The 13,860-nt window shown below is 44.3% G+C and overlaps 1 protein-coding gene across 1 annotated transcript in view; it reads left to right on the top strand.

Annotated features, from left to right (window-relative positions):
- ahrra (aryl-hydrocarbon receptor repressor a) overlaps positions 1-13,860 on the top strand; it is a 203,218-nt gene that overhangs the window by 121,409 nt on the left and 67,949 nt on the right. The window lies entirely within an intron of this gene.

The raw sequence follows: 13,860 nt of genomic DNA, 5'->3' as shown, positions 1-13,860 counted from the left end.
TTTAAACTGTGATCAGTGCTCCTTCCACTCACATTATCAGCCACTTCAGGTCTTGAACAGCAGGTTAGGTGTAAGGATTCGCATTCTAATCAGTAATCTCTAAACTGTCTGTGCTTTATATGCTCTGTCTGAGGCCAGAACTCTCCATTCACCTGACGAAGGGGCTAACCCGAAAGCTTGCGAGTATATTATCAAATAAATAGGTTGGACTAAAACCTGGTGTTGTCAGACTTTTTACTGTACCTCTCCCATGGCCAGAGAGGAATTGAAAATTTGGGTCAGAGCTGCTCTTGCCTCCCACAACAGCCAAAAGCACAATTCATCTGGCCCTGAATATTTATCCACTTTTAAGGCTGCTAACATCTTCAATACCTTATCCCTCCCAATGCCAATTTGCTCAAGAACCTCACAGTCCCCCTCCCTGAATGTCATACCATTGTCCTCATTCTCTTGGGTGAATATGGATGTGAAGTTCATCCAACATTCTACCAATGTCCTTTGGCTTCACCCGCAGATTGCCCCTTTTGTCTCTAATGGGCCCTACTCTTTCCCTGGTTACCCTCTTCCCATTGATATACTTATAGAATATCTTGGGATTTTCCCTACTTTTTACCAGCTAGAGCTTTCTCATATCCCCTCTTTGCATTCTTAATTGCTTTCTTAAGCTCCACTCTGCATTTCTATACCTCACTAATGCCTCCACTGATTTGCTGTCCTTGTACTTTTAAAAACTTTTCTTTTCCTTCTCATGGCCCGAATATCTCTGGTCATCCATGGTTATCTGGGCATGTCATTCCTACCTTTCACTATATAAGGAACATTCTGGGCTGCACCCTCCCCATTTCTTTTTTGAATGCCCTCCGCCCACTGCTATTCTGTAGATTTTCCCATTAGTAGCTATTCCCGGTCTACCTTGGCCAGATCCTGTCTTATTTTACTAAAATTCACTTTCCCCCAGTCCAAAACATTTTTTTGCAGCTTGTCTATTTCCTTGTCCATGACAAGCCTACATTGTACCATGTTGTGATCGCTATCACTAAAATGCTCCCCTAACACGTATCCAGCTTCATTCCCCAGAATCAGACCCAGCACAACTACTTCCCTTGTTAGACATTCCACATATTGATTTAAAAGGTTCCCCTGCACACATTTCAAGAAATCTACTCCTACCCAAGCCCTTAACACTATGTGTATCCCAGTTAATGTTGGGAAAGTTGAAATCACCTAATATACTAATACACTAACCCTATTGTTATTGATTTTACTCACATCCACAAACTGAGCACATATTTGCTCCTCAATATCCCTCCATAATAGTTTGTACGTTGGAGTACAACTATACAACCGTCACCGACCAAGCCAATGGAGTGAACGACAGAAGATGTACTATGTATATATTGAGGTCTTTCCCTGTGCATTGCAATGCTTTTTTGGTATGATGGGTTAGCTAAGATCCAAAATGCAATGCAATGCAGGTCAATGGAAGAGATAATTCTGCTCTTTCCAAATGGTTATTAAAAAAGAAAGACTTGCATTTATACACCACCTTTCACAACCTCGGGGTTTTCCAAAGTCCTTTAAAATTAGTGAAGTACTTCTCAAATATAGTCACTGTTATAAGCTGGGGAACATGGTAAGCAATTGTACAAATTGTACAAGGTTTCGTAAGCATCCAAGTGATGTTGACCGGGTAACTTGTTTTATATTGGGTGAGGTTAAATTTTGAATAGAAAATTGAGAGAACTACCTTTTTTAAAATAGTGAATTAGACCTTTCACATCCACCTGGAAGGGCAAACAGGGTCTCAGTTTAATGTTACATTCAAAAGACAGCACCTCAGACCATGCAGCAACCCTTCATACTGAACGAGCATGTCAGTTTTGACTTTTTGTACCTCAGTGCTTAGAGTAGGCAAATATCCTGCTGGTGGGAAGTGCTGTAAAATTCTGCCCAAAGTTCCCTGGTTAATCTTGTAAACTTCCAGGATGTCAATTTGGTATTAGTTCTCCTTCACCAACTGGATCTTACTGCACATTTGATCTGATAACATCTGAGACGTACAGGATACTAGTGGATGGAGATTTAAAATTTGACATTTAATCTTTCCACTACATCAGTTTTGTGAATCTTCGATTTTTATGGGACACAGGAAGTGTCCATCAAATCGGACAAACAATAGCATTTATTGAACTCTGATTATATCTGTAATTTTCAGTGTAGGCCTTAGCCAGCCAGTCCCTTTTTAAAGCAATTAAATGACACAGTATTTGCAATTTTGGTGAGAGCCTGTTACAATAAAAAATGAATTAGTCTCTGGAGGGAAAGAAAATAATTGTTCAGATCTTTAGGCCTGGCTTGTAAACTTTGAACTGGTCACATTGAGCTCTGAATTTATAGATTAAGTTAAATCATATATTTCATCATCATTCTGTGCGCCTGTTAATATTTCATAGACATAGGTTAGTTTCCACTTGAATCTTCTTTGTCCCAGTTAGAGGAGGATACATCCTTAAACTATTGGCACATAATATAAGACTGAAAAATTCAGGAAGTTTAAGGTTGTAGATTTGATTTGATTTGTCTCCTTTATGTCACCTTAAATTCTTCAGTACCTTATTGTTTTCATTCTTGGGGGCTGTGTATCATAGAAACATAGAATCCCTACAGTGCAGAAGAAGGCCATTCAGCCCATCAAGCCTGCATCAACAACAAATTGCCAGTGAGGGCAACACGGTGTCACAGTGGTTAACACTGCTGTCTTACAGCGCCAGGGACCCAGGCCTTATCCCCATAACCCCACATATTTCCCCACTAATCCCCCTGACACAAAGGGGCAATTTAGCAATCTATCTAATCTGCACATCTTTGAACAGTGGAAGGAAACTGGAGGAAACCCACACAGACACGGGGAGAACGTGCAAACTCCACACAATCACCCAAGGCCAGAATTGAACCCAGCTCCCTGGCGCTGTGAACATAAGAACATAAGAAATAGGAGCAGGAGTAGGCCATCTAGCCCTTCGAGCCTGCCCCGCCATTCAATAAGATCATGGCTGATCTCTCGTGGCTCAGTTCCACTTTCCCGCCCTCTCCCCATAACCCTTAATCCCCTCTCTTATCAAAAACCCATCAACCCGCGTCTTAAAAATATTTAGCGAGGCAGCCTCCACCACTTCAACAGGCAGAGAATTCCAGAGATTCACCACCCTTTGAGTGAAGAAGTTCCTCCTCAACTCCGTTCTAAACCGCCCCCCCTTTATCTTGAGGCTGTGCCCCCTAGTCCTACTGTCTTTTTTGAGCGGGAAGAGTCTCTCCACCTCTATCCTATCCATCCCATTCATCATCTTATACGTCTCAATGAGATCTCCCCTCATTCTTCTAAACTCTAACGAGTATAAGCCTAGTTTATTCAGCCTCTCCTCATAGCTCAACCCCCTCAACTCTGGTATCAGCCTAGTAAACCTCCTCTGCACTCCCTCCAAGGCCAAAATATCTTTGCGCAGGTGCGGCGCCCAAAACTGCACACAGTACTCCAGCTGCGGCCTCACCAATGCCCTATACAGCTGCAGCAAGACCTCCCTACTTTTATATTCAATCCCCCTCGCTATGAAGGCCAGCATCCCATTCGACTTCCTGACCATCTGCTGCACCTGCAAGCTGGGTTTTTGCGACTCATGCACAAGGACCCCGAGGTCCCTCTGCACCGTCGCCTGCTGCAGTTTTTCGCCACGTAAGTAATAGTCCTTCCTACCATTCTTCCTACCAAAGTGGACCACCTCACACTTGCCAACATTAAATTCCATTTGCCATTTCCTGGCCCATTCGCCCAGCCTATCTAGATCCTTCTGCAGACTCTCCACACCCTCAGCACAATTTGCCGTTCCCCCAATCTTGGTGTCATCAGCAAATTTCGACACCCTACACTCGGTTCCCTCCTCCAGATCATCTATATAAATGGTAAATAGCTGAGGCCCCAGCACCGACCCCTGGGGCACTCCACTAGTCACCATCCGCCAATCCGAATAGCACCCGTTGACCCCCACTCTCTGCCTCCTGAGACAGCAGTGCTAACCACTCTGCCACCGTGCTGCCCTCACTGGCAATTTGTTGGCCTCATTCCCTAATTCTGTACAACGAAGAGCTTTTAAAGGCCACTGCAGAGGGAAGTTAAATTGGAATGGGGAGGTTATCACCTTTGCTATAAAAATGCCCTTTCAACCTCCCTCAGAAAACGTAGAATTGTCTCCCACACATTCTTCTTATCACCAAGTTGGAAATTTCAATCCATTAACAAGAGGGTCTCCATACAGCCAAATTCCCAATATAAAAAATGCTCTATCGATCCTTGGTGGTTCCTGAAGCGGTTCTGTGTTAACTCTTCTGGGATATAAATTCAGCTTGAGCAGTAATGTTAAATCGATGATGGCAAATCAGCAGCCCAACCTGGTACACTCTTCTATCAATGGTTGAGTTCAGAATAGTTTGTCCATCCGCTTTTTTCTCCCTCCACACTTAACTGTGTAAGGAGAAATATTTTTCCGTATTATAGATTAAGGAAGGTTTTATCACTGAAGTCTTTTATAGATTTCTGCAGAAGAAATAGGTATCTTATTTGTGCTCTTGAACCACTCAAGGTGAGACTTATTAGAAAGAAAGAACTTGCATTTATATTGTGCCTTTCAGTACCTTATGATTGTCTTAAAGCATTTTACAGCCAATTTGATGCATAGTTAGTGTTATGATGTAGAAACTGTGACAGCCAATTTGGGCACCAAGAGAGGCGATGGCCTCGTGGTATTATGACTTGTTAATCCAGAAACTCAGCTAATGTTTGGGAGACCCAAGTTGGAATCCTGCCAGGGCAGATGGTGGAATTTGAATTGAGTTAAAAAATCTGGAATTAAGAATCTACTGACAACCATGAAACCATTGTCAATTGTAAAAAAAAACCATCTGGTTCACTAATGTCCTACAACGAAGGAAATCTGCCGTCCTTTCCTGGTCTGGCCTATATAGAATCATGGAATCCTACAATGCAGAAGGAGAACATTTGGCCCATCAAGTCTGCGCTGGCCACAATCACACCCAGGCCCTAGCCCCATAACCCCATGCATTTTTCCAACTAATTCCCCTCACACAAAGAAGCTATTTAGCTTGGCCAATCCACCTAACCCCACATCTTTGGACTGTGGGAGGAAACCACAGCATGCGGAGGAAACCCACGCAGACACTGGGAGAATGTGCAAACTTCACAGAGCTGGGAATCGAACCCAGGTCCCTGGCACTGTGAGGCAGCAGTGCTAACCACCGTGCCACCCTGTGGCACATGTGACTCCAGAGTCAATAACTGCCTTCCAAGGGCAACGAGGGATGGGCAATAAACACTGGCTAGTCAGCGACACCCATGTTCCACGAATGAACAAAAAATAGTAAGTTAAAATAAACATTACTTGAGCTAAATGTCCAGATCATCTGTTTTGAGATGGTAGTTAAGACACATCAGAGGTTATTGCTTAATGTAAAAGCTTTAGTCCAGGAGGGTAGCATATTGATATGGATAGAAGATTGGCTGGCTAACAGGAAGAAGAGAGTGGATATTAATCGGTCTTTTTTGGGTTGGCAAGATGTGACAAATGGTGTGCCACAGGGATCCGTGCCAGGACCTCACTGACTTGGATGAAGGGTTAGATGGGATGGTTGCCAAATTTGCTGACGACACAAAGGTAGGTAGGAAAGTAACTTGTGAAAAGGACATATTTTAAGTGGGTGGGCAAAGACCTGACAAATGGAGTACAATGTGGGAAAATGTGTAATTGTCCAACTTGGCAGGAAGAATAAAAGAGAAGCATATGATATAAATGTTAAGATGCAGAGGGATCTAGGTATCTTAGTGCATGAATCACAAAAGACTAATGTACAGATATAGCAGGTAATTAGGAAAGCTAACAAAATGTTATCATTTATTGTGAGGGGAATTGAATACAAAAGTTATCATTTATTGTATGCTTCTGTTACGCAGAGCAGTAATGAGACCACACCTGGAGTACTGTGTACAATATTGATCACTTTATTTAAGGAAGGATGTAAATGCATTGGAAGCAGTCCACAGAAAAGTTTACCAGACTAATACCTGGAATGGGCATGTCATCTAATGAAGAAAGGTTCATCCAGCTGGACTTGTATCGATTGGATTTCAGTAGAATAAGAGGTGCCTTGATTGAAACATGTAAGATCCTGAAGGGTCTTGACAGGGTGGATTTGGAGAGGATGTTTCCTCTTGTGGAAGAATCTAGAACTAGAAGTCAATGTTTAAAAATAAGAGGTCGCCCTTTTAAAATGGAGGTGAACAAGATTTTTCTCTGAGGGTTGTGAATTATTGGCTCTCTGTTCCTGAAAAACGGAGGAAGCAGAGCCTTTGAATATTTTTAAAACAGACGTGGACAGATTCTTGGTAAACATGGGGTTGATAGATTATCGGGGGTTGGTGGGTTGCATGTTTGAGATTATCATTAGATCAGCCATGATCTTAAATAGCAGAGCAGGCTAAGGGAGCCAAAAGGCCTACTCCTGCTTCTTGTTTGTATGTTTCTATACTCTTAAGTATTGGACAGGATGCCGGGAACAACTCCCCTGTTCTTCAGTGTACTTCCATGGGATCTTTTATATCCACCTGCGGGGGCACATGGGTCCATGGTTTGACATTTCAACTGAATGACGGCAACTCCAATATTACATCAAAAGCACTTATCCAAGTTATTGGCTTGCAACTCTTGGCCAGCCTCTATAGCATGTATGCTTTTTGCAGGATTCCCTTTATATTATTCATTAAATCACAGTGCTGGCAGCTCCAAGTCAACTGTTAACAATGCACAGACAGTCAGCCGCCAGTTATTCAGGAAATTGGCTTCAGATTCTTTGTCTCTTCTCACAAACCTGTATAAGTTTCCCTTTTCCAATATCTCCATTTTTGCTGAGAAGGAACTTATGCCTTCTGCTTTCTAAGGGAGCATAACATGTTTTGAGTGCTTGGGACTCAGTAAAAATTACAGCAAAAGTGCAAACCTATTAAATCTATTAAGCATGAGAGGATGGAAATGGTGAAAAGTTTTCCAATTCCCAATAAGCATCCCCAATTAATTCTGTGAGCATATTACATTCTGCGCTTAGTCAAATCGCGCCATCATCTTCTGCATGTTTTCAATCTCAGCACTGGGGCTCGCGACATTATGCTTTGAGTACTTGGCATTTATAAATAACACTAGGAATGTTAGGTTATTCAGAAGATTGTTCGTTTTGAATATTGCATTAGCATCTGCACACCAGAATCAGCAACATACAATCTTACACTCCTCTTCTTGTTCCAGGAATGATTTAAAATGAATAGCTTTCTCGGATTCTGTTTTACAAATACATCATTAGAAATTCATAAAATGCCATTGTTCTCTATGGAAACTGTGACGTCTAATTTCAAAGCCGGCAAAAATGATTTGACATACAAATTATTCAGGTGGATTATGGAGGGAGCATTGCACCCTCATTTTTAGGTTTGATTTCTCTACGAGCAAGCTTCACGATCAAAGTTGGGAATGTCAAGAATGTGATATTTACTGTGGGAAGACTAGTCCCTGAAGTTGTTCTGTTGTGCTGTTTCTCTTCTAACTTACCTGGTACTTGCATGCTGTCTGGATTAATGGGCTGGATTTTCCTTGGAATGGAAGCAGTGGGAGGAGGGGGCCAGGGAAATTAGGGGTGGGGGGCAGTGGGCCATGTGGGCTGGCTACATGAGTGTAGACATAAGAACATAAGAAATAGGAGCAGGAGTAGGCCATCTGGCCCTTCGAGCCTGCCCCGCCATTCAATAAGATCATGGCTGATCTGTCGTGGCTCAGTTCCACTTTCCGGCCCTCTCCCCATAGCCCTTAATCCCCTCTCTTATCAAAAACCCATCAACCCGCTTCTTGAAAATATTTAGCAAGGCAGCCTCCACCACTTCAACGGGTAGAGAATTCCAGAGATTCACCACCCTTTGAGTGAAGAAGTTCCTCCTCAACTCCGTTCTAAAACGCCCCCCCCTTTATCTTGAGGCTGTGCCCCCTAGTCCTACTGTCTTTTTTGAGCGGGAAGAGTCTCTCCACCTCTATCCTATCCATCCCATTCATCATCTTATACGTCTCAATGAGATCTCCCCTCATTCTTCTAAACTCCAACGAGTACAAGCCTAGTTTATTCAGCCTCTCCTCATAGCTCAACCCCCTCAACTCCGGTATCAGCCTAGTAAACCTCCTCTGCACTCCCTCCAAGGCCAAAATATCTTTGCGCAGGTGCGGCGCCCAAAACTGCACACAGTACTCCAGCTGCGGTCTCACCAATGCCCTATACAGCTGCAGCAAGACCTCCCTACTTTTATATTCAATCCCCTTCGCTATGAAGGCCAGCATCCCATTCGCCTTCCTGACCACCTGCTGCACCTGCAAGCTGGGTTTTTGCGACTCATGCACAAGGACCCCGAGGTCCCTCTGCACCGTCGCCTGCTGCAGTTTTTCGCCCCGTAAGTAATAGTCCTTCCTACCATTCTTCCTACCAAAGTGGACCACCTCACACTTGCCAACATTAAATTCCATTTGCCATTTCCTGGCCCATTCGCCCAGCCTATCTAGATCCTTCTGCAGACTCTCCACACCCTCCGCACAATTTGCCGTTCCCCCAATCTTGGTGTCATCCGCAAATTTTGACACCCTACACTCGGTTCCCTCCTCCAGATCATCTATATAAATGGTAAAAAGCTGAGGCCCCAGCACTGACCCCTGGGGCACTCCACTAGTCACCATCCGCCAATCCGAATAGCACCCATTGACCCCCACTCTCTGCCTCCTATTTAACAACCAATCCTCTATCCACGCTAACACCCTACCCCCAACTCCAAGTCCCCTGACCTTCTGCAATAACCTCTTATGAGGTACTTTGTCAAACGCCTTCTGAAAATCCAGAAAGACCACATCCACCGGCTCTCCTCTATCGACCGCCCTAGACACATCCTCATAGAACTCCAGTAAATTTGTCAGACACGACTTCCCTTTAATGAAACCGTGCTGCGTCTGCTCTATCAAGCAATTCCCTTCAAGATGCCTCGCAATTTCCTCCTTAATGACGGATTCTATCATTTTACCTACCACAGACGTTAAACTAACCGGCCTATAATTCCCTGCCTTTTGCCTGGCACCCTTCTTAAACAACGGCGTAACATTAGCCGTTTTCCAATCTTCCGGCACTTCCCCGGAATCCAGCGATGTCTGGAAAATAACCACCAATGCATCTACTATAACCTCCGCCATTCGGGCAATTTAAATAGTTACGGCCTCAGTTAAGGGCAGTTTTGCAGCATCACTGACAATAAAAGCGTGGCCCCCAGCTGGGTGGCTTGGCTGCTAGCTCCATGGAGGTGTCTGCCCTCTGGCAGCCCAGAGCACAGTCTGAGCAGGAGGCTCCACTCCCAAAGAGCGGGCTGCAGGTAAGAAATGTGTCCCTCAAACCCGAGCAGCATGCCGCCTTCCTCACTCTGAAATGGGTGCCTCCATTTTAAGATGCCCTCCTGGCCTCCTACCTGCATCAATGATGTCCACCTCTCCTGGGATCACCAGAGTTGTGGGAGCTACTGGGATCCCATCTTGCCATCCTTGGTAGAAAGGCAGCCAGTTAGGAGGCTGACTCCACCGGATGAATCCTAACATCTATAGGTTCAGGACCCCCACATAGATCCCAAAGCCTTTGGGAAAATCCTGCTCCCTAAGTCTCCGATCAAAACGTTGTTGGAAGGTTGACCTCTCTGTCAGGGGAGCTGGGATTCAAAGAGGAGGAAGTTCCACTTCTTGATAGTCTAGTGCCTTGGTCAGACCCATCTGGAGTACTTGGACACTGCATCTCACGAAGGATACATTGACCTTGAAGGGGCTTCATTTCAGATTTACCAGAATAATACCAGGGTTTAAGTTACACGGGCAGGTGGTTTGAACTTGTTTTATTTTCTCTTGCATACTGGGAGATTGAGAGCTGATCTGACGGAGATGTTTACAATGTTACAAGGACTCAGTAGGGTAGATACTATATTTCCTCTGGTGGGAAACAAAGGGACACGAAGTTACAGAAAGAGCATTCAAAAGTGAGATGAGGCAGCATTTTGTTTTCACACAAAGGGTGGTACATGGTGGCCCAGTGGTTAGCTCTACTGCCTCACAGTGCCAGGGACCTGGGTTCGATTCCCAGCTTGGATGTGTCGGGTGCTCTGGTTTCCTTCCACAGTCTGAAAGACTTGCTGGTTAGGTGCATTGGCCATGTTAAATTCTCCCCTCAGTGTACCTGAAGTGGGTGACTGAGGGATTTTCACAGTAACCTCATTGCAGTGTTAATGTGAGCCTACTTGTGACACGAATAGATAAACTTGAAAATGTTAGGGTTTTGTATGCATCTGAAGCTTCTGAGACACCAGGTAGGTTTGTGGTAAAGGTGTGGAGGGATATGGAGCAAAGAGAGTTAAATGGAATGGAGGTACCAATCAGCTATTGAACAGCAACCCCAAAGGGCTGAATGGCTTACTTCCGTCCCAATGTTGCTACGAATGCCTAATTGCACCATCAATTGTGCATGTCTCATTTTTTTGGTGCATTGTGTTTGAGGCAATTCTAAAAGGCATAAGACGGCTTCCTAACCACAAGGAAGGAAGTGGTGTCAAGGTAAAGTTTCCAGAACACACAAAATTGGTGAATGACAGTGCATCTGGGGACGGATGTGCTACAGTAATGCGTTTTTACCGTGCACTTTTCCAGTGGGAGGGAGGAAAGGGAAGCGATTCGTTGGGGGAGGGGGGGTGGAAAGCAAGGCAATATTTATTTTAAAGTACAAAACTTTAAACATTTATCAAGGAAGTGACCTACAGGAGACCTGTATCGCGGGCGCACACACATCTGTTTGCAGATCTGCTGAAGTGTCTTGCTGAAAGGCTTTAGCAGATGACGCTTTATTTTAATTTAGCAGACGGCGAGTCTCTTCCTTTTTCTCTCTTCGGTCTCTGGGGGTCATTTTCGGACTTGGTACTCCTGACTCGCCCGTCCGAAAGTGTGCAAGGATACATTTCCCAAAGTAGAAAGCTAAATCCGTGCCCCCCCCGCCCCCGCAAAAAAAAACAGCCTCTCCCTGTTTTCTCCACTGTCTTTTTCAATCTTGTTTTCCCTTTATTTCTCCATCCTTTTCCTCTTTATTCTTTATCTTTCCTTTCCTCTTTATTTTCTTCCTCTATTTGTAAGAGCCTTTCTCTTTCTTTATTTGTCTGCCTTTTTTTCTCTTTTTCTTTATATGTCTCTGCCTTTCTCTTTATTTCTCTCTCTCAATATGTGTGTGCAATTAGCGTATTTGTTTTTTCCACCAGACCTCGCAGTCATGAGTGTCATAAATAAAGAGAAAACTCTGGGTATCTGATACAACAAAACAGTCATGAATTAGGTTCCATTACATTCCGGCTTAACCTTTCCGAAGAGTGCTTGGCAGCAGTCATCAATATTTAACAGCTGTTGTTATTATGAAATTCTTTATAGAGTTATGTGGCTTGCCTGCTTGCACGCAATGGCTTTGAACAGCAGCCAATTGCCTGTCAGACACACAGCGAGGAGATTGACAGTCTGCTACATTGCGTGACAGTGGGACTTTGCCTAGCTGGCAATTTGTGCTCGGAGCTTCAGTTGGATGAAGTTCCACTGTGTGTTTCTTTTCGGAGTCGGGGGGAGGGGGTGGTAGAGGAGGTGAAGGCGGAGATATACTGATGAGATGGCCCAGTGCCCAGCTCCCCGCCCATCTGCCTCCAGTGAAGATATCTCCTTGTGTCGACTGCACGCAAGGCTGTCAGGGGTGAATGTATTCAGACACGCCTGAGCGATTACTAAACCTGAGACTTGGCACACAGACTTGAGAGGAAAACATTTAAAACACACACACACACAAAAAATTGCCTCTTCAAGAAGGCAGTAAAACGGATCAAAATAACAACCAATATTTTTATTATTCCTTTTTAGAAAATGTACACTTGCCAACTGGGAAAATTATCTCTGCAGAAATGTGGAAAAAAATAAAACCTTCAGATGGCACAGTACAATCCCAATAAGTGGAATGGCATCAAAGCATCTGAGGAAAGCCGCAAATCCCAAACCTTAGAAATTACAAGATGTTATTACCAGTTCAGGCTCCTCCCTTCCTGGAGGTGTTAACTCCTTGCTGGAGTGTGATCCCATGAGATTTGGGTCCCCGCGTCCAAGTGGCAAAGTGTCGCAAGTGTGTCATTGACAGCGCATTCTGTTTAACCTAAATACACTATGACCAGAGCCTCAGCTGCCCTCCCTCAACAGCCAGACATGGGGGCGGCACGGTGGCACAGTGGTTAGCACTGCTGCCTCAGAGCGCCAGGGACCCGGGTTCAATTCCCGGCTTGGGCCACTGTCTGTGCGGAGTCTGCACGTTCTCCCTGTGACCATATGGGTTTCCTCCCACAGTCCAAAAGACATGCTGGTTAGGTGCATTGGTCATGCTAAATTCTCCCTCAGTGTACCCGAAAGGAGTGTGAAGACTTTCACAGTGAAGATTTTCACAGTAACTTCATTGCAGTTTTAATGTGAGCCTATTTGTGACAATAATAAATAAAACTTTAAAACAAAATCTTTGGATTGTGGGCCGAAACAGAGCACCTGGAGGAAACCCATGCAGATACCGGGAGAACGTGCAAACTCCACACAGACAGACCTCCAACCTTGCACCTCCCTCTATAAACTTGCAGTAAATCCATTCACCCAGCGCTGATATACTCGCTGACCTACATGGGTTCTTTATCCAGCAATGTCTTGCTTTCTTAAATTGTTTGATTCTTGTTTTCCATTTCCTTTGTGGCTTCATCCCTTCACACCTCTGAAACCTCCTCGCCCCCAACAACTCTTTGAGATCCCTGCACTCCTCTAATTCAGGCCTCTTAGTGTATTCTGTACTTTCTTTTGCCTTCCTATTGGTAGCTGGCCCTTTGGTTGCCTAGATCCTTAAGCGTGGAATTCTCTCCATAAACTTCTTTCTCTCTCTACCTCACGCTACCAAATTGAGACTTTCCTTAAGCCTTCCCTCTTTTTAACCAAGGTTTTGGCTATCTCCTTATGCGGCTTGGTGTAAAACCTTGTTGGATATTATTCCTGTGAAATTTTTTGGGGTGGTTTACTACATTTAAAGGTGCTATATAAATGCATGTTCTTATTAGTTTAGCACTGAAGCCATGATGAATTAGATTGGCTTGAGGTCATTGATATGGACCTACGCCCCTGCCTCCCACCCAGATCTACAGAGTCTCGATCGAACCCTAGGGGGAGGAGGCTACTCCTGACCACATGGATAAACCAGATCATGCTGCTAATCCCCATCGCAATGCTACTCCTGATTTTGTCACTAATACCCAATCATTCCACTAAAACTCCAGTCACTGTTGTAATTCCAGTTGCACTGCACAGGAGGTGGGTTTGGGAGGTGCACAGAGATCTCTGTTGGATGTGGTTACAGAGATGGCCATTGATAAGGCCATGGAAAGATTTGAATACACGGATGAGAGCTGACCAGCCTGGGAGACAGATTTTCATGTCAGAGTTGGTAATCAGGAAACAGGACTTAACCCATTTGTCATGAACCTGCCTCCATTTTGAGTTAAAGTTAAAGTTTAAAGTTAATTTATTCGTCACAAATAAGGCTTACATTAATACTGTAGTGAAGTTACTGTGAGATTCCCCTAGTCACCACACTACGGCATCTTTTGGGTCAATGCATCTAACCTTCACATCTTTCAGTATG

The sequence above is a fragment of the Carcharhinus amblyrhynchos genome, chromosome 2 (assembly GCF_965287045.1).
Source record: "Carcharhinus amblyrhynchos chromosome 2, sCarAmb.v2.hapA, whole genome shotgun sequence".
Taxonomy (NCBI): Eukaryota; Metazoa; Chordata; class Chondrichthyes; order Carcharhiniformes; family Carcharhinidae; genus Carcharhinus; species Carcharhinus amblyrhynchos.
The sequence above is the reverse complement of the archived record's forward strand: the minus strand, read 5'-3'. Positions and strand labels throughout refer to the sequence as shown.